Raw genomic sequence first — 21,880 nt, 5'->3', positions numbered from 1 at the left:
TTTAAAAATTGAACATTGATAAAATTTTAGTATAAATTCTTCTCAGCGTTACTAGCATTCTGATTAAGCAGATTCAAATAGTTTATTCTGTGTTTATTAATAGCATTTCAATTTTTTTAATGATTCTACATTCTTGGAAAATCGGTACAGTGTTGAATCATATGGTCGTAGATCGTTGAATCATATTGACTATAGGGTCTTAAATTGAACCTCTTCCTACTTAATTTAAACCTTGGCAACACGTCATCGAATTTAACAAGTATCATTTTGCAGGATAATATGCTTCAACCTAGCAACGTAATATACTAAAGCAACTGTGCACTAGGTCATTATTTCTGTTTTTATTGCCAGAATTATATTGCTTTTTTAATTAGAAATTCCATTAACATGCGGTAATTTTACGAGAATATTTTCCCCATGGCAGAATATTCTTACTTTAATTCGATTAAAATAAGAAATAAATTGAAAATTATATTTATTAAATACAACGCAGCTTTTATATATATTTTTACAAAAAAAAAAAAAAACGTTTTATTAACATGCATAAACAGACTGAAGCTGAAACCAGTTGAAAAAGAGCATTCTGGTCATAAAACATTACACTCCGCTCGATCTTGTCTTAGTCTATGGACGAATATATTTGTTAGTTACATTTTTAACAGATTTTTAGGTACTTTTTTTGATTAGCAAGGTGCAAGTGAAAAATCGACCAAAAATATAAACCCCCAGCCACCTTTTGTTTGCTTATTATTTAATTTATTCTTTAAGAACCTAAAAATGTAATAATATTAAAAAAATAAAAAAATAGGTAAATTTTCCTGCTTTCGGCTAAACTATCTATTTTTATAATCAACTTTCTACTTGTCTTTTAGAATTAAAGCAAATTTTTAAGGAATAAAATTAATTTAGATAGAACGTAAAAATAATTAATTTTTAAAATAGGAAAATTTATTATTCTAAAAAAATATATAAATTTTAAAGGCTAGTTTAAAATAAACATATTTACGACTAGGGTCTTATATTTTTATGCAAGATAAAATGTTTTGTTTAAAATGATAAATAATTTATTTTATAAAAAATTATCTTTACATTTCTTTAACTGCACAACAAATACTATAAAAATTAATCTATTCATGATATGGGAAAAAAACCATCATTTTACTAAATATAACGTGATTTAGTTGCTAAAAATAAAAACAAGGAAAAAGGATTTCGGCAGCCATAAACATAAAATTAATTCATAATTCACATTAATTACTCAAAAAAATCCCACACTTCACTTTACATAAAGCAACATAATGAATGAAATTTACCAATCTTTTCCGTTTTAGGCAACTTAATTGTTAAATCTATTTTTTATGATAAGTTGCGAAAAATGTGAAGATGTTTTTATGCAGCATTCTATTTTGATTTCCTTTATTGAAGAAAAATAACATTGATTAATTACTGATGCATATCATCCAAAAAGGATTTCCGACTAGGCAGCATAAGAATTGTCATTTAAATAAAAAAAAACGTCCAGTTTCCGCTATTCACACAGAAACATGTCGGAAAAGATACGCATCAATAAAAATATTCACACACGAGACTTAGAGATTAAATTAAGCTGAAAGTAATCTTGACATTCTCGTTTGAATTTTTTTCTTCTTAATTATGATAGAAAATGCAAAATCCCCCAAAATATTATTACAACTATTTTTGAAATATAAAGTTCGATTTGCAATGGTCACTAAAGACAAAAAAAAATTATAATGGTCACCTTTAATATTAATCCATCGTAATAAAATGAAGAGTTTGTCTATCTGTGTTTCTTTCTTATAACTCCAGAACTGTTTTCGTTACAATAAAAAACCCAGATCAAATAACTGTATAAAATACCGGAACTTTGGATGCATCACCCGTAAAATTCATTTTTACTATAAAATATTATACCGTAAATTTTACAGAAATATATTATTTATTTAGAGTGATTAAGTGATTTTACGGTGAGCGCCTGTGTTTTTCATCATAATTTGATCCGGACTTTCGAACAGTGTAGCGTTCTAAAATTTGGCCGATGGATGATTGTTGTTGTAGTTCATTTACGTCGCACTAGAGCTGCACAATGGGTTATTGGCGACGGTCTGGGAAACATCCCTATGGATGATCCGAGGACACGCCATGACAATTTTGATCCTCTGCAGAGGGGATGGCACCTTCGGTAGCCCAACGACCTGCACGAGAAGTCGAACACTTTACGGTAGCACAGTTTAACGAGGACCGATACCGCACACCCTCGGTCCCTACGCAGACTGATCCAAGTGGTCACCCACCCGCACACTGACCGCAGCCGGTAATGTGACCGATGGATGAAAGGGGCAGTTTTTAGATGCCGATCTTAAAAATCGTTCAGAAGTTTCGATTAGATAGTTCTGGGTTACGCTTGAAATTTTCAGAACTATCTAATTTTTTCAACTAAACTATATATGATTCAGTTTTATAAATTATTTTATAGATAAAATCAGTAATATTTTCCAAGTTATAGTTCACGTTGACCGAAAAAGGAGTTTCTCGCACGCTCCTTATAGTTTAATTATTTTTCATTTAAGTATCAATTATAAACATGATCTTTGTACTATAGATGGATTATATCACTAAATTAGTATTTCTGAAATTATCTTAAATCAAGGGCTCATTTTGCTTTTATGAAACTAAATAATTTGAAATCAATGGAAATTGAAATAAAAAAATTAACTACGCACTGAAAAGCAAAATTAATGGAGAAAAAACACTAATTCATTTTGGAGAAACGTAAAAAATCGTCATATGACACCAATGATGCCTCATTAATTTTGGTTGTAGGTACTAATTGAAATTAAAAAAAAAAGCTTTGGACAAAAAGCAAAATTAATGGTAAAATGGCGCTAATTAATTTAAGAATGCTAGAAAAATTCGTCTTACTATTATTATACCCAATGATAATTAATTTTGGTAGTAAATTTTTGAATGATAAAAGAAGCAATGAAATATGAAAAAATGGATAAATATGACAACCGTAGCTGACCCAGCTCCGGAAGTCATAAAAGCAATTATCTTAAATCAAGGGCTCATTTTGCTTTTATGAAACTAAATTTGAAATAAAAAAATCAAGTCAATGGAAAAGTCAATGGAATTTGAAATAAAAAAATAAACAACTTACTTAAAAGCAAAATTAATGGAGAAAAAACACTAATTCATTTCGGAGAAACGTAAAATTCGCCATATGACACCAATGATGCCTCATTAGTTTTGGTTGAAGGTACTAATTGAAATTTAAAAAAAAACCTTGGACAAAAAGCAAAATTAATGGTAAATAGGTGCTAATTAACTTAAGAATAGTAGAAAAAATCGTCTTACTATTATTATAGCCAATAAAAAAAAATTTGGTAATAATTTTTTGAATGATAGTTAGTTATTAATGGTAATTAGTTTTGATAGAAACTACTGGTGTTATGGTAATTGATGCAGTTAAGAAAATACTAGTATAGGTACAAAATATTATATGAGCGCAATTCTTTCTTATTAAAAGAAGCACCAGTACTGTGCAGTTTTAGTATGGATATTGTGCAAAGACGCTTGTTTCAATTCCTCGAAAAAAATAAGTACCCAAAAAAATTGTTTGATTGTGGCAAATTCTGACTATTATGAATTCGTCTGGAGCAACAGTATCAAGACAAATGATACTGTATACAGTTAATTTTCATTTTGTTGAGATGAGCTACTAAAAACATGTTTTCCTTAATGGAGGATGCGCGAAAAAATAATAAATTTAAGAAACCATTGAATCATTTTAGCTGAGTACTTGTATCGAAAAGTATGTTTTTCAGTTTAATGCATAATTGTTTATAAATAACGCTTTGGTGATTATTTACGGTTTTCCCACCACGTACGAAATACGAGTACTCAATTAGTAAATAAATAAATAAAAATTTATTCCTTTTGAAAGAGTGTAGTTTGTAATAGACTTAAAGTTTCCCTTTGGGGGGGGGTTCGAGAATGAAAATTTTAATTTTTATTAAATGCCTAAATATAAAACATGCTTAATATAATTTTAATATAAAGAAATAGTACAGTAAGAAACATTATGCATAAAGTTTAGGCATTCCAAAACCTACACGAAAACCTTAAACTAACATGCAATCTACATAATAATCTAAAGATTGGATTCAATGATCAAAAAATGTAACCGTTAACTTAATAGTAAATTAGCTCTCCCATATAATATTAGTTTTTCCAACTAATTTTTTTTTCATGTGATTCTATTTTAATAAATATTTCTGAATTTTTACTGATGCTCTTGCTCTTCGGGGTCATAACCAAATATCTAGAAATAATAATACTTACTTAAAAGCTTCATTAATAACAGCTCAAAAAAATTTAAACGAAAAAAAACTGATTGGTTAATAAGACAATTATTCTTTCAGAAACTACAAAAATTAAAATATGCTTGTTTATCTTAAATCCAGGATGTTCCAATTGAATCTTTTATTCATTTTTTTCTTGAATAAAGGTTTTTTTATTATTCTTTAATTTTTACAGAAAAAACTCATTTTCTCCATTTTTTCTTTTTAAGATTTTGCACCATATAAAGGAAAGGTAATTTTTCATCGCGGTATTACAAAACCGGATAAGAAAAAATTTGCATATTTTTTATCATATAATTTTCATTTTTATAACGAAACCTAATACCTAACCGAGAAAATATTTTTTTTTATATCTTTTCGAGATATCTTGGTCCTTTTACTATTTTTTATTGCAATTAACCTTTTTTCATTCAAATGAACTCATTTCCCATTTTCAAATCGAAGAGACAACTGATTATATTAGCTTTGATATCTACATTTTAATGACATGCAGATGGCCGCTATTGTGCTTGTTATCACGTATGATCTCTCTATGTCGGTTACGTTAGATAAAAATAAATGCAATTTAAATAAGAAATAAAATTTAGGACAAAAATGAAGAAAATTAGTTTTAAGGCATCAGTTCTTGTCTGTAACATATGATCTAAATAACTATATTAGTTTCAAAACACGCAATTCTCATTTTTTTTTAAATGAAATAAAATGGCAAAAGAATTTCAAACAAATGAAAATTGTCGGTTTCATTTTTTAACTTATCAGTTATCTCTTAATATCAACTATTAGCTATTATGATTTATTACTTATGGATTCATTAGCCTTATGATATACAATAGAACGTAAATTTTCTGAATTAATGGCGACCGGAAGCTGATTTTGATAAGTGAAATGTCATTTTGTAATCTTTTTTCATCAATAAACTCAAAAAATTTGGGTTAAGCAAGATACCAAGTTTGAGTGAAATTGGTCGAATATTTTTTGTGTAATCGAAATTTAAAAAAATCTGATTTTTAAAATTTGATTTCTCGCAAACTGTTTGACCAAATTCAGTCAAACGTTATATTTTGCCAAGAAAAATTACATACTTTAAAAGATGTAATAAAATTGTATGCCTTACATTTCAAAAAGTTTTCGACTACCATTAAATAAAATAATTTAAAGAAAATATTTACTATAAGCTATTTTTGCATAAAATTATCATTAAACAAAATAATTTTTGATTGTGTTTTCATTATTTTTTTAATTGTGTTTTTTTTAAAGAATTTTTGAATTTTTCAATTCACTTAAGAAGTTTTCGAGATTTGGCGAAGTACGGAAAAAAGTAAAATTAACATTAAGTGGTTCAAACTTTAGACAAGTGGTTTAGCTTAGTGGTTTTGCTCCGGACCCAACTTATGCTGGGATCTTATTTCCTAGATTGCGGCAGTACTCCATATTTTGGGACTCAAAATTCCGAATAAGTCGAGAAAAAGGTATGTTTATTCTGTGAAAGTACGTGTTTTGTGTCTGATTTCGTAATTTAATATTTTGCACTAGTTAATTAGTATATTTGAGATCAACGCCTCAAACCATCAAAATTAAGTCCTAGAACGTGAAAACCGATCATTAGATCTTAAGTTATTCAGGGTGGTCCATTTATTAATTTTTTTTGCGCACCGTTTAAAGATCTTCGAGATTGTTAATCGAAAAATAATTAAAAATTAACAATTTAACACAAAAGATTGCCACTTACTACTTATATTTGCATTTTTTTTTAATTTCGCAAGCGTTACGTATTGAATTTACAGAAAGTTTCACATTTCGAATCGGTAAAGAAAACTACTTTCATTTGTGCTTAGTTATTCCGTTTTTTAAAAAATGAATAAGTGTAGAATATATAAGATTCAAGACGCAAGTTGTAATTATGCATTGCAATGAATATAAGCAAATGTTTTAATCCTCCGCATTTCTATTGGCTTTTGCTTGAATCAAAGATAGGGATAACAACTCTTCAGATACTTAAATTTGAAAATTTTATCTCTTTTTTTTTTAAATTTGTTGCTAAAGGTAAGAGTAAGCTTCACTCGTTTAAACGTAGTCGTGTAACATTAAGATAGTGTATTGCACGTTGCGCTGTGACATTTAAATAACTTAATTTATAAGTAATTTAAATTTTTAATTTTCAAGAATTTCTTTTAAGTAATTTTATTCTTCAATTTATTGAAACATAAAAATTTTATTAGAACTAGTTAAGCGAAACTACAATTAAGCAAAATTACGCAATTATTACGATTTTAAATGAAGTTCTTCGTATTTATCGACTAATGATAGTTCGGCTTTTAGAATTTTTTAAAAAAAAAACACTTTCGCGGTTGTTTTTAACTGACAGTTAGAAAGGTTCTGCCTTACTTTAATTTCACACTACCGGACCTATACTTCAGAAACTTCAATGCAAAGAACAGAAAAATAACTCTATTCCACAGCTTTTTGTAAACAAAAAAAGAAAGAAAAAGAACTCTAATTTGGACTAGTTAAGAGAGTCTTCAAGTGAAACTGTAATAATTCACGCAATGTCTTTTCATTGACTGTTGATGGAAAAGATAGATATCAGACATGCTTGGACAACCATGCGAGTTCCGATACTTTAAGGTTGTTCTTTCTACTTCGAGTTTATCATTAGTGATAACGGGTTCAAAAGCTTGAACATTTAGAGCAGCAAAAATAATTCGATGAAAAGATACAATACACGGTATTTACACGCAAATATGAAGAGAAATTCATTATAAATTTCGAAATTGTTTATTGCCGTAAAACAAGAAGATAGCAATAAATAAGTTTGAAAATTTGAAGTAAGAAAAACATCGTGTATCTATTGTTTGATTGCATCTATTACTTACTAATGTGATTATAAACTTCATTCGCTTCAAAAAACAATTTAAATAGGAGATAACAGTCAAAATGTTTCAAGCACTCAAAAACAGACACCCATTTTCAAGACTTTACAGACGTGAATAAAAAGAAACAAAAGTGATTTGAAATATAAAACGTAAAATTACCAATGGAAAATGGAAAAATAAATGTGAGAAACAATGCGCATAAATGGATGATTTCTTCAATCCTTTTTTTCTTGAAGAAATCATCAATCGCTGCACATTGTTGGAATCTTGGATATAAATTTAATTTCAAAAATGCCAAAACTATTTATGATCTATATGGATGCTGATTCCCTTGTTGACGAAATTAGTTCTCAACCACCTCTAGCTCGTGGTAATGCATTTTACCCAGATTTGTCCCACTCGACCACTGCGGTTTTCCCATTTTTGCTTCTCCCCTTTATTTTTCCATTTTTCATTGCTAACTCTTCATTTTATACTTCAAATTACTTCTGTTTCATCAAGGAAGTCTTGAAAATGAACTCCTGTTTCTGAGAGCTTGAAACATGCCAACTGTTATTTCCTATTTACATGAAGCAAATGAAGTTTTTAATAATTTCTTACCACTTCAGTTTTTTTCAGAATATTTATTTAATATATTATTTATTTAATATATTATTTATTTAATATATTAATTTCTCTATATTTTATAAAACGCTTTTACATATCTATGTGGTCACAAAACCGATCAAATTTATTTTCTTGCATTGGCAACTGGAAGCAGAACCTCAGCTAAAAGCTTGCCGGATAAGAGAAGTTGAAACCGAACAGTTCTTATAAGTTGACAAGCACTATTTAATATATTTGTTTCACTTATACTTAATAATTTATGCTGGTTATAAAAAGCTAAATTTTAGTTTTAATAACGCTAAATAGTTCACACAACTTGTATAATAATTTACGCAGGAGATTGAGCCGTTTCAAAGAGATTTTCAAACAGAATTAATCTAGACTGCTGACTAAAAGATACTATTGATGTTTAAATATGTTCTGATTCATATTAACACAAAAGAACAGAAATGCGATGGGGTCTGGGCATGAAAGTTTTAAAAAAAAGCAGTTATTTTTTGGCCAACACTATTTAAATATAAGGTAACTTAAAATTTTTTTTTTCAGAATTAAAAATATAATTAAAATGCACTAAAAAATGTTAATTACGTTTAATTGAAACATCTAATTCCTATATTAAATTTTAAGGAACTCGCTTACCTCTAAAAAATATTCTGTTTTCATCTAGTTGATCAAATCAAAAATTTTAGAAATAAGTTTCTACAGTAAGAATAAGTGTTCCATTATTTGTATTTCCTTCAAATAAATAAATTTATCATGATAATAGTGGTTTAATTATATACAATTTCAATAAAAATTAATTAATGTGATTTTAAGCAAAAGGAGTTTAAAATAAAAGCTAGTTTATCTTAAAATTTTCCTAATAAGTTTTGATAATTTTACTCGTTCAAGGCTCGAATTCAGTTACATATTGTTTCGAAAATAACAATCACAAATACCATCCTGTATTTGGTTATTTTTTTTTTTCATTTTTAATGTGAAATAAAAATGATGATTTAATAAAGTATTTATTGATGTATAAACTTCATTTGACAAGAATTTAAGCAACAAAATAATATCTTTTCCAATAAATAAATTTTAACTAATTTTCAAAGCTGTGAAAAATAATGCACATAAAGAAATGTTTGTCTATTTAATTAATACGGCTTAATACGGCTGCCAATAAAATTAATGATAATTGATAAACAAGCTGTAAATAACTAACACCATTAACTATAGTAGTTCTATTAGTATTAAAAGATAAAGGTAATTTATATTAAAAGAAATTGATTTTTTAGTGCAAATCTTTATATTATTAATTAACTATGCGTACACAAGCTACTTTTTAAAAAGCTCTTAAATTAGAAAGTTAGTAAAAAGAAATAAAAACATTTTGAAAGATTTTGCATTCAAAAATATTTTGAAAGACCTTTCTTATTGAACCCACGATTGTTTGAATTATTCAAAGAAACTGAAATAGGAAATAAAAATGTATTCAAATCATTATTTTTGTAAAACAAAATACCTTAACAGTATATTTTTGTAAGACAAATGAACAAAAATTATTTAAATATAGATAGTTTTAATCACGCTATTTTGTGCGTTATATAAAAATTAAGCATATTTTCTTAAAAATTGCTTGAAAAAATAAAAAAATTAACTAGTAAAGAGCCTAATCAATTATTATGGAACTATTTAAAAAAGTAATATATCATCTTACGCTTACGGGCAAATGTATACCAACAAAGTGTTTGACGTAGCCCACTCGAGGTTGTCGTTATTTAGTTTTAAAAAATACTTTTGATTAAAAAGATTTTAAATAAAAAAACTTTTACAGTTAAAGTTGATTAAGTATTATATGAATATCTGGTAGGAATTTGTTCATTTAAAATTTGGCTCAAAGAAATTGTGTTTAAACTAACTTAAAGTGAGGTTCGTTTTTAGTCATATACCTCTTCATGAATTATCTATCAATATTCTTATTAATCTTCACAAATCCTAATATGGCACATAATTACTATATTATTATAATTATTATTTATTATTATTATTTGTTATTATTTATTATTGTATAAAATTATTATTCATACATTTTGTACTATTCTTCGTAAAGCGTATACTATACATATGGTTCAAACAACTTATAGTTCAGTGCGAAAATAAATTTTTTTAAAAATGCACAAAACGCAATTTGAAATTTAAGTTTAAGAATAAATATTAATTTATTGTTTCACATAAAATAGCTTAAGCTAATGGAATTTTATTTTAATATATTTAACTTATATTTTGATATATTCAACTTATATTTTAATATATTTAACTTATATTTTAATATATTTAACTTATATTTAAATGTATTTAACATATATTTAGATTTATTTCATTTATATTTTAACATAAATACATTATAATGCAATTTAAATAACCTATATTTTAATGCATCTATAATAACTAATATCTCTGAAAAATAATTTCAAGTTGAACCATATTATAGTGTAATTTAGTTTCAAAAAATATGTAAAGATATATTTAATATAATTTAGATAAAACATATTAATTAAAAAAACAATTACTAATTAAACGTTAAAATGGAGGCATAACTGACATAAATCTTATATGATATTTTTCATAGTAATTTTATGCATTCTTACCGTAAAATAAATATTTTGTAGGAAATCTGATACGAAATTAAAACTTATGGTGTTGGCTTTTCACAGAGTTTCAGATCATTTCCCACAAAGCATTGTTGTTTTTCATGAAATAAGAAATGAAATGAAACTAACGATACAAAGGCGATTAAGGAAAAGTGATAGTGTGAATAAATAGTTAAAAGAATTTGCTAATTGGTTAACACATTAGTGCTGGAAGTTAATTAGGAAATAAAAATAATGAAAGAGAAATAAAAATGATAAAAAGAAATAAAAATGATGAAAAAAAGAAGAATAGAAAGAAACAGAAAGGATAAAAAGAAATAAAAAGAATAAAAAGAAATAAAAAGAATAAAAAGAAATGAAAATAATAAAAAGAAATGAGAAGAATAAAAAGAATAAAAAGAAATAAAAAGAATAAAAAGAATAAAAAGAAATAAAAAGAATAAAAATAAAAAGAAATAAAAAGAATACAACGACAAATTTTGAAGAGTAACAATACTACACACTTACAAATGAATTTCCTGAATTGAATCTACATTATATTTTACTGAAGGAACTAAAACTTTTTACTTTAAAGTTTGTCTGCATTGATACAGAACTAATCAGTGACCACATTAAAAAAGTCATAATAAAGTCATTAAATAGAAAAAAAATAAGAGGTTTGGTTTAAAATTTCCAAACATTTTACATAACTAAATATAGACATTTTAGCTAGGTCTTTCGCCAAGGAAAATAAAAAAGCCTCAGTTTAAATGCTTTACACTCGAAGCAAAGCTATGAATTTTAACTGTATATGTCATCTAGATGTAAAAAAATATCTGGGCTTTGGAACAGATAAATAAAAATACGATTTATACAAGAAATCTTTTAAAATGAAGATTTTAAAAGTTAAAAAAAATGTAAATAACAATATTTTCTCACTTCTTCTTCAAAATATTTTTCACACGATGAAACTTTTAATGCAGAAATGAAAATCCTCAAAAGAAGAAGAAGAATAATAATATTTTTCACACAAGCTCATACTCATAATTAAAGAAATTTTCACGTATTGTTTTGAATCAATAATTATCGCAGTACTTGAAAAATACTGCCTTAGGAATTTTGAAATCGATCATTTTTAATATTGAGACTAAGTTTAAAGAAATACTTATTATTTATTTATGAATGAATTACTATTATGATATTTTTCGAACCAGTACAAAATCATTTTTAAAAAAGTGCAAATCGATTATTCAGTAAAAGTATAAGGTCGTAGTCAATAATTGTATTTCAATAATATTTTTGAAAATGAAAACTTTTAAGCATGATTGAGGAAAATCTAAAAGATAAAAAAAAAAAAAAGAAGAAAAAAAAAAAGAAGAAACCAATATTTCACTTATCTGCAGAGAATCAGTTAAAAAAAGTGTTTTCCAATCATTCTGAATGCATATCAATGAATTTCGCTGTCAATAATTATAGTTGTCAATATTATAGTTTCTTTAAAATATAACTTTAAATATAATTGATGATAAAAAAGAAAGAAAAGATAGAAAATTATTTTACTCATCGGGGCAAAATTAAGCACACTCTAAAAGGAAGCATACTCTAATTATTATTCTTGTGTAGCCATTAAAATTGTTGCTAATAATTATACTTTAATAAAACTACAATAATATTTCTGAAAACGAAAACTTTTACCAAAATTGAAGATTCAAAAAATGATGAAGAAGAAGAAAAGAATATTTTACTCACGTGCAAGAAATTGAAAAAACATGTGTATTCCAATATTTAAAAAAAATATGCATTCCAACAATTCTGCGTGTTTATCAATTATATTCTATAAATAATAATATTTTAATAAAAGTTTAATTATATTTTGGAAAACGAGAACTTTCAAACATGACTTAAGATCTAAAAAAATAAAGAAGAATATTTCCAAGGAAAATCACAATTAAGAAATATGACTTCAATTATACTGTACCTATCAATACCTTAGTCAATAATTTTATTTTAATAAAACTGCAATAATATGTTTGAAAACGATGTTAGGATCTAGAAAATAAGAAATTGAAAAGAATATTTTACTCATCAGCACAAAAACATAATTTATAAAAATATATTCCAATTATTTTTAATAATTTAATATCGAGATCAATAATTATAATTTAATAAATTAAGTTCTAACGTAATTGAAAATTTAAAAAAATAAGGAAAAATAGTTTACGCACACGGATAAACGCACAATTAAAAAGATGCATTTCAATTATATTGTACCTATTGTCTCAGTTAATAACTATTTTTTAATAAAACAGTAAAAATATTTTTGAAAACTTATTTTTTAACGTAATTGAAGATCTAGAAAATAAAATAAGAAGAGGAAAAGAATTCTTTCTCATCTCTAAAAAATCACAATTTTTTTTTAAAAAATATATTCTAATTATTCTGTATCAATATAACTACAACTATATTTTTAAAACGAAAGTTCTAACATAATTGAAAATTTTTAAAAAATTTAAAGAGGAATATTTTACGCATCAGCACTAAATCACAATTAAAAAAGGTGCATATCAATTATTATGCATCAATTAACATCGCTGTTAATAATTATTTTTTAGTAAAACTGCAATAATATTTTTGAAAACAAAATTTTTTAAAATAAATGAAGATCTAGAAAACAAAATAAGAAGAGAAGAAGGAAAAGAATACTTTACATTAAATAAGGAGAAGTGGGGACGAAAAAAATATTTTATTCTTCTGAACAAAATCATAATTTAAAAAAAATAGATTCGAATTATTCTGCAACAATATCGTTGTCAACAATTATACTTTAATAAAACTAAAATTATATTTTTGAAAACCAAACGTTTCAAAGTAATTGAAAATCTGAAAAAAATTCTAGAAAAACAGAGGAATATTTTACGCATCCTTTCAAAATCACAATAAAAAGATGCACTTAATTTATTATGTATCAATTAATATCTCAATCAATAATTATTTTTTAATATAATTGCTATAATAAAAATAAATTTTTTTAACACAATTGAAGATCTAACAAATAAAATAAGAGGAGGAGGAAAGGAATACTTTACGCATCTCCTGAAATCATAACTTAAAAATATATTCTAATTATTCCGTTTTAATATCAGCGTCAACGATTATATTTTAATAACCCTTCAAATATATTATTGAAAATGAAATTTTTTTTTAACCTAATTGAAGATATAAGAATAGAAAATTAAAATAATATTTTATGCATCCACACGAAATCTTAATTAAAAAAATTTATTTCAATTATTTTGTATCGATTAATATCGATGCAAAATTTCAATTGCATAATAATAATATTTAATGAAACTGCAATAATAATTTTGAAAACGAAATTCTTAGCATAATTGAAGATCCAGAAAATAAAATAAGAAAAAGAGGAGGGGAAAGAAGAATATTTTATTATCTGTGCAAAATCATTACTTGAAGAAATTATATTCCAATTATTCGGCATCAATATCGCGGTAAACAATTATACTTCAATAACACTATAATTATTGAAACTAAAAAGTTTTAAAGTAACTAGAGATCTAAGAATAAAAAAAGGAAAGGAATATTTTACACATTCGCACGAAATCATGATTAAAATAATTAATTTATATTATTCTGTATTTATTAATATCTTAGTCAATATTTATATTTTAATGAAACTGCAATAATCAAGGCAAATCATAACAAAAAGCAAAGTAATTGAAAACGAAATTCCTAACATAATTGAAGATCTAGAAAATAAAATAAGAAGAGGAGGAAGAAAAAAAGAATATTTTATTCATCTGCGCAAAATCATAATTTATAAAAAATATATTCCAACTATTCTACAACAATATCGCTGTCAACAATTATAATTTTATAAAACTACTATTATATTATTGAAACTAAAAAGTTTTAAAGTAACTAGAGATCTAAGAATAAAAAAAGGAAAGGAATATTTTACACATTCGCACGAAATCATGATTAAAATAATTAATTTATATTATTCTGTATTTATTAATATCTTAGTCAATATTTATATTTTAATGAAACTGCAATAATCAAGGCAAATCATAACAAAAAGCAAAGTAATTGAAAACGAAATTCCTAACATAATTGAAGATCTAGAAAATAAAATAAGAAGAGGAGGAAGAAAAAAAGAATATTTTATTCATCTGCGCAAAATCATAATTTGAAAAAAATATATTCCAACTATTCTACAACAATATCGCTGTCAACAATTATAATTTTATAAAACTACTATTATATTATTGAAAACAAAAACTTTTATCGTAATTGAAGATCTAAAGAATAAAAAAAGGAAAAGAATATTTTACTCACCCGCGCAAAATCACTGTTATAAAAAGTGTATTCCAACTGTTAAAATTTGTTTGACAGGAGTGCGTTCTCATCCGTTCATCTCTAGACCAGTTATGTCAGGAGAAATGAAAAAATTCGAACGAAGCTTTTGACAACACATGCGGTGTTTGGGTTGCCATTTTCCTCTTGTTGTTCCACTGACAGGTTTATTTTTTTTCTTCTAAAATGATGAGTTCATTTTTTATTCCTCCACATGCTTCTTAAATTTATGACAGCGTTGACTACGCGTGCTGAAGATATCTATGATATAAAAACTGTACTTCTGTGTGTTAATTTTTTAATGCCGTGATATTTTGGAACGCATGAAATGGAGAGGGTTTTTTTTGAGGAAATTAAATTAAACTGCCTTCAGTACGTTTGATGAGGATGATGACCCCCAGATCATCCTTGTTGTCGTTTGCTATTTTGAAATTAAACTCTAATTTTTTTTTAATGCCATCATTTATTGATAATTTTATTGTCCGTGCACAGAGTGTAAATGACTAGATTTATTTATTTAGCATTTTTTTTTAGATATGTTTCGGTGTATTTTTATTTATAGTTTTCAACGTATAAATAGTATTCACATAAAACTAAATGTGTGTCAAATAAAATTAAAAATCATAACTGGACTTGAATTTGAGTTTTTTATTACCTTGAGGTTTGCAAGAAAGAATCCAATATTGTACACAAATCGGGCTCCAATCTCTGATCCCTATCGCGATTCTCTAAAATTGCAACAACTTCTAAACGTTTGATAACACTTTCACGCATTTTATATTTTTAGCTTCGATAACGACCATTTGTCTTTAAAATTAACTCAAAATCAGCATCAGCATTGACTATATATATATATATATATATATATATATATATATATATATATATATATATTGTATATATATATTGTATATATATATATATATATATATATATATATATATATATATATATATATATATATATATATATATATATATATATATATATATATATATATATATATATATATATATATATATATATATATATATATATATATATATATATTGTATATATATATATATTGTATATATATATATACGTTTCTGGTAAAAAAAAAAGAATTTTGGTTAATAAAACCGGAATATGCGTTACTCAAACCATTTCACCGGAACTTTGTTAATTGTTTAAACCATTAATGTGTTAATTTTTTCCATTCATACATTAATGGTTTATCGGAAAATAAAAAGTTAAAAAAAAATCAATAGTACAAAATACAAAACTGAAAATCATAGGGAAAGTAAATTTAATGGAATACATTGCGTTTAAGTATCAAGTTTTATCAATATTTATGTATGGTAATAATTGTTTTTATGGATAAGGTATCATGGTAAAACTGCCAGATCTCACCCAATTTAAAAATTTCATCACATGTTATTAATCTATATTTTATTGTTAATTTTACCGAACTCGATCATTACCAAAGCGCTTCGGTAAAAATTATCTAGTTTTTTGGTATTCCCATAGTGCCAGAAACGCGTTAAATTTTTCAGTATTCAAGTAGCTTTGTCCACACTTTTTTCTCTGTGACAATATGACTTATTTAAGAAAGCAAAATGTGCGGAAAAGTGAAATAAAAATTAAAAAATGCTACTTCTTTGAGATAGAGAAATGTACAAAAAAGAAAGAAAAACATTCTGAGGACTAAACTTTCATTCGCTCTCCTGCCTAAATTAATTGGATCATACTTTCTAGATTGCAACTGCCCCAAATATTTTTATTTATAATCCATCAAAATAAATATATGTTTATTCAGAGAAAGTTTTGCTTATATGTGTTTGAGACTAACTTTGTAACTTAGAATAAAGTCTGCACTTACTAAGAGTAGGTCCTTGAAATATTAAGATTGGAAATTAGTATCCGAAATGATGTAATATTGCTTGAGAATCCTATAATTAGATCAAAAGTTATTCAGGTAATTAACACCCTGATTAACTTATTGCTCACTTTGGCGATATTTTTTTTGTTAATTTCATGCTGGAGATCACTAAAAATATTTCTTATTTGTTTAATAAGGATTATGTCATGCAATTTTTCTTCATTAATAAGAAAAATAATTTGATATTGTGACGTTTCGGACCCTTAACCTTCGGAGTTTTAGTACATGATAATCCAATTATTAGGTTAAGAGTTATTCAGGGTGTTCAATTTTTCTAACACAATATAATATCTCTTGTTAATTTCCTTCTGACAACAACTAAAGATATCTGGTTTTTTGTTCATTCAAGATCGCGCCCTTTAACTAGAATAAATGCGAGTAATTTGATACTGTGACCTTCTCGATCAGTATAGCTACTTACACTGCTTTACAATTGCTAAGAAGCAACTGATTTATGCAAAGTAGCGTTCCCGACTGCCCACCAATAACCTTAAAAAAATGAAGCGTAGAGGGCGTTGTAGAGCAGGCCCCCTTATCTGCATAAGGCATTGTATACAAGCTCTTCATTCATTCACTTTCCAATTAATAGTAAAATCCAAAAATCCTAGCAGAGCCCTCAGTAAACTGCAAGAAAAGATACAGGACATAGAAAAGTGGCGCCTGGAGTGGAAATTTCAAGTAAACGGCCAAAAATCACGACTTCTAATCATCCGATATAAAAAAGGAAGAAAGTACTACCACAAAGCAAGTTAATTATATTCAGTGAAGTGATACCAATAACTGATAAAGGCAAATACCTAGGACTCATCCTTTATATCAAATTCAACTAGAACGATCACATCAAAAGTATAAGCAGCAAAGCACAAGCAGCGAACTCTATCAATCCAACATGGCACTAAAACTCTAAAGATTGCTCTATTTATCCATGATCCGCCCCATCCTTACACATGTCTCGCCAGTCTTGACAAATATAAGATAAATTCAGATAAATAAATTAATAGTCAACCAGAATAAACCAGACGGCTCGTAAGAAATGACACAATGCATTATGACCTCAAAATAGATGCAATAGACAAAACATACAGATAAATTAAGTATCAAATTTTATGAAAAAGCCACCACCTCTTACTCTGCAGCGAATTTCAGTGAGATATTCCTACAGGAAAATTTAACCGAAGACGGGAACATCAGACCAATAGCAGCATACTATTGCAGTGAGGCATCATATTTCTCGGCATCAATAGCATATGCATAACCTCATTTTCTCCATGCTAGCTTAGCTCAAGTTATATCTCATATTTTTTCATTATGATCTTATTTCTTATTACCCTACTGCATATAACTACACAATCAGCATATAACTACACACTTATATGTATTCTTAATTTTTGGTATAATTTTAGTACAATTTATAGAACTTGTAAAAAGTTCAACTGTTATCATTAGTCGTTAAAACAGCCTATAAACACAAGACAATAACATTTTTTTTTTGCACCAGGATTCTTACTTGAGTTCAGAATTTAAATACCACGATTTTACCGAATTTTCTAGAAAATTTCAACAAAATTCTTTGTACGGAATACTTTTTTTCTACGGAAACATTTAATCGTTTAAACATGTCTATTGTTTGACACTTAGCGGATAATATTTTTAGGACAAAATATTTAGCAAATGTTGAATGTTGGAGTTAGTAAGAATTTTCATATATTGTTAAATAAATTTTTAATGTAAGGTTCATAAATTATGGTTCATTCATATGGTGTAGGGCTGTGATGCCACAATTGGCATTACATATTTATTTTCTATATATGCCACATATATGCCACATATTTATTTTCTATATATGCCACATATATGCCACATATTTATTTTCTATAGATGCCACAATTGGCATTTCATATTTATTTCCTATCCTTTTAAATATCTTTTATTACTTAAGCTTATTTTTATTAATCGAATTATATTTAAAATAAATCAAAGAATTAATCTTTTAAAACGAATATAGAAATATTTATTCTTCTCTTATAGATCAATGTAAAGGATACTTTTTATTTCATTACTAATGCAGATCGTTCATTACTAATGCGTCTATCGAACGGAACGGGGAATTACCCGTCGCTTGTTTTTGGTCAGTGTATTTTTTCGCGTCTATTACGGGGGACTTCCACAGCGTCGCCTAATGCCCGACGTAATTTTGTTTTTTTTCCCGCACTTCTGTTCTCGTCGTCAATGACAAACTTGTTCAGTTTACTAATAACTGTCTTGACTACCAGAAACTCTCTGATCCCACTGAAAACTATATTGGTGTTCAGCAAGAAGACGGTAATACCGAGGCAGAAAGAAATTGAAAGAATATTAAGTTTGAGTTTGAGAAATATGTTGACGTGGGCTTGTGGCCAGAATTGCTAAATAATGATTTTATTAATGACGTACTCTCACATGAAATGACTGACTTTTAAAATAAAGATCCGAAAAATATATATTCAGCTTCAATAAAGAAATAGAAAGAACAAAACAGAACATTTTCAAATAGGTATTTCATTAAGAAAATGAAAAATGGTCAATCACTGGAAAGATTTTGGTTATGTTATTCAACCAGGGTTGGTACTGTTTATTGTTTGACTTGCAAACTTTTTTCTAAAATCCTTTCTCAATACACAACCAGATTTTCTGATTGGAAACACATAGGAGCTTGTTTAGAAAATCATGAAAATTCTAATGAACATAAGAAATCAATGTTAGTGTGGTTGACACGTGAGAACAACAAGTTAATTGTATCATTAAAAGACTTCGTGAACAACATAAGGCACCAATCAGATCAGAAGCTAAAGGATTACGAAGAGAAAGCTAAAAAATTAAGTACTAGTGTGGGAATAGACTACAATGACATAAACAAGAGACGCATTACTCCAAAATTTTCAGATAAGTCTACAAATAAATTCTCAGTATACGGTGCAGAAAAATTTAAAAGAGACACGCTAAACGTTGCTTTGGATAAGCTGATTATGGATTTAAACAAAAGGAGCCAAGTTTATGAGATGTATAGCAGGAAATTCCAATTTTGGATTTGCAAGACAAAAATATGGAAAACATAGATCTGGAAAGTGTACGTAATACTCGTATTGTTGATTATTATCCAGATGACGTAGACGAGCATTAAGTGAATGAGTGCATTCAGTTAAAATCTTATTTACTTCAGTCTAAGATAGAGTCTTACACCTCTAGCAGTGAAATTTTTATGCTAATTTATGAAAAGAAATTTGTTGACGTTTTCCCAAATTGCTACACTATCTTAAGGATTTTTTTAACTTTGCCAATCACTAGCTGTGAAGCTGAACGCTCTTTCTCCAGGATGTCATATATAGAAAACAAATATAGGACAACAATGTCGAACCATCGACTAAATCATTTATCAGTTCTTTCCATAAATTGGGATTTAACGAAGGACTTACAATGTGATGAGCAAATAAAGAATTTGCAGCACAAAAATGCAGAAAGGTTGCTTTATAATTTATATAACATAACTACACATAACCTGTCAATTTCTTTTGTAATAATGTTGTACAGTTGCTGTTTGTATAGACAAATAAAAATGAATTTTATTGTCTTATTTTTTTCTATCTACTTATCTACATCACTATAGAAAACAGTTTTTTGACAAAATGGCTATTAGGGCCTCAAAGTAGTTTCAGCCCAGGGCCCCACAAATTCACGATCCGCCCATAGTCGAGCAGTCTCTGTTCTCTGAGCTACCTCAGTACTAGTACTGCAATAGGAAGAAACATTTTTAAGTGGTTTTATCTTAAAAGTCTTATACTTATTGAAATAATATTTAAGCGTAAAAACGTTTAAAAGTATAGTGACCCACCCATATGAAAATATCGGGAAACTTAAATTACCAAAAAAGTATATTTGCAGAAATGTAATAATCGTGAAGTGCATCAATTTGACAATAAAATTGAATCGTAGTCTTATTTAAGCGATGTTCAAAACTATTAAAAATTACTTAAAATTAGGAGCAAGTATAGAAAACATTTGAAAATGATTTGAAAAGCGGTGGAGTTATAGATCAATAAACTGCATGGCAAAAACTAGAATTTGAGCTGACAGTTTTTATCCGTTTATAATTAGGATGATAAACAGAGGAAAACCATTTTGTCAACAAAACAGCTTTAAACCGTAAAATATACAACTATAAAAAGAATGGGGATTTTTTACAGAGTAGTTAATTTCCATTTTTAATTGAAATAATCAACTGATCTTTTGTAAAAGTAGCTTTTCGACATAAAATATTTCCTCCTATCAGCCTGATTGCCTGTTACCGAATTCAACATTTCTTTACAGGAAATTAAAAATAAACACATTTTTGATTAGTTCAAAAGTTTAAACACGCTTTTGCACTTTTCCCAATAAATTTATTTTCTTAACACAAGTGATTTAAATCTTTTTTTGTAACATTAAATAAACATCTTAACGAAATCCAAGGCTTAACTTGTTCAAGCTTATTTTTTAAATTTTGTCCCCGAGAAAGCTGTACGCGAAGATGTTGCTCTTCGGAATTAAACATGCGTCCTATAGGCAACCATGCGTGTGGCGGAAAATTACTTTGGCGGTAGGGTTTCGAAAAGTTCTTGAATTTTTGTTTCGAAATTACATCGATCTCCTGTAAGCAATGGATGTAAATGCTATGTAAGTTAACGTTTTTCCATAATATTTCGACCATAATTCTATAATAAATTATCAATCAATCAATCTTTTTTTGGGAAAGTAGATTAAAGAAGATTTGGTAGAAGAGGCTGTTTAACAAGTGATTCATGATGACAAGGAAAATAGCTTAGTGTTTGATCAGAAAGAAAAAAAGATAGAAAAAACAACATAAAAATATTGCTGGTGGAGGCGGAGTTGGCGTAGAATGGTTAAAAAAAAAACAATTTTCAAAAAATTCATTTCTGTTTATATATATGGTTATATATATATATATATATATATATATATATATATATATATATATATATATATATATATATATATATATATATATATATATATATATATATATATATATATATATATATATATATATATATATATATATATATATATATATATATATAT

General features: G+C 26.6%; 1 protein-coding gene across 1 annotated transcript in view; it reads right to left on the bottom strand.

Moving 5' to 3' along the window:
- LOC107445848 (uncharacterized) overlaps positions 1 to 14,972 on the bottom strand; it is a 52,626-nt gene extending 37,654 nt beyond the window's left edge. Inside the window, exon 1 of the mRNA XM_016060337.4 lies at positions 14,827 to 14,972. The gene's annotated coding sequence lies outside the window, so the exon portion shown is untranslated. The remainder of the gene's footprint in view (positions 1 to 14,826) is intronic.
- Positions 14,973 to 21,880: the final 6,908 nt, after the last annotated feature.

The sequence above is a fragment of the Parasteatoda tepidariorum genome, chromosome 10 (assembly GCF_982258835.1).
Source record: "Parasteatoda tepidariorum strain Cologne lab strain chromosome 10, Ptep-v5.0, whole genome shotgun sequence".
Lineage (NCBI taxonomy): Eukaryota > Metazoa > Arthropoda > Arachnida > Araneae > Theridiidae > Parasteatoda > Parasteatoda tepidariorum.
This window is presented reverse-complemented; position numbering and strand designations above follow the sequence as displayed.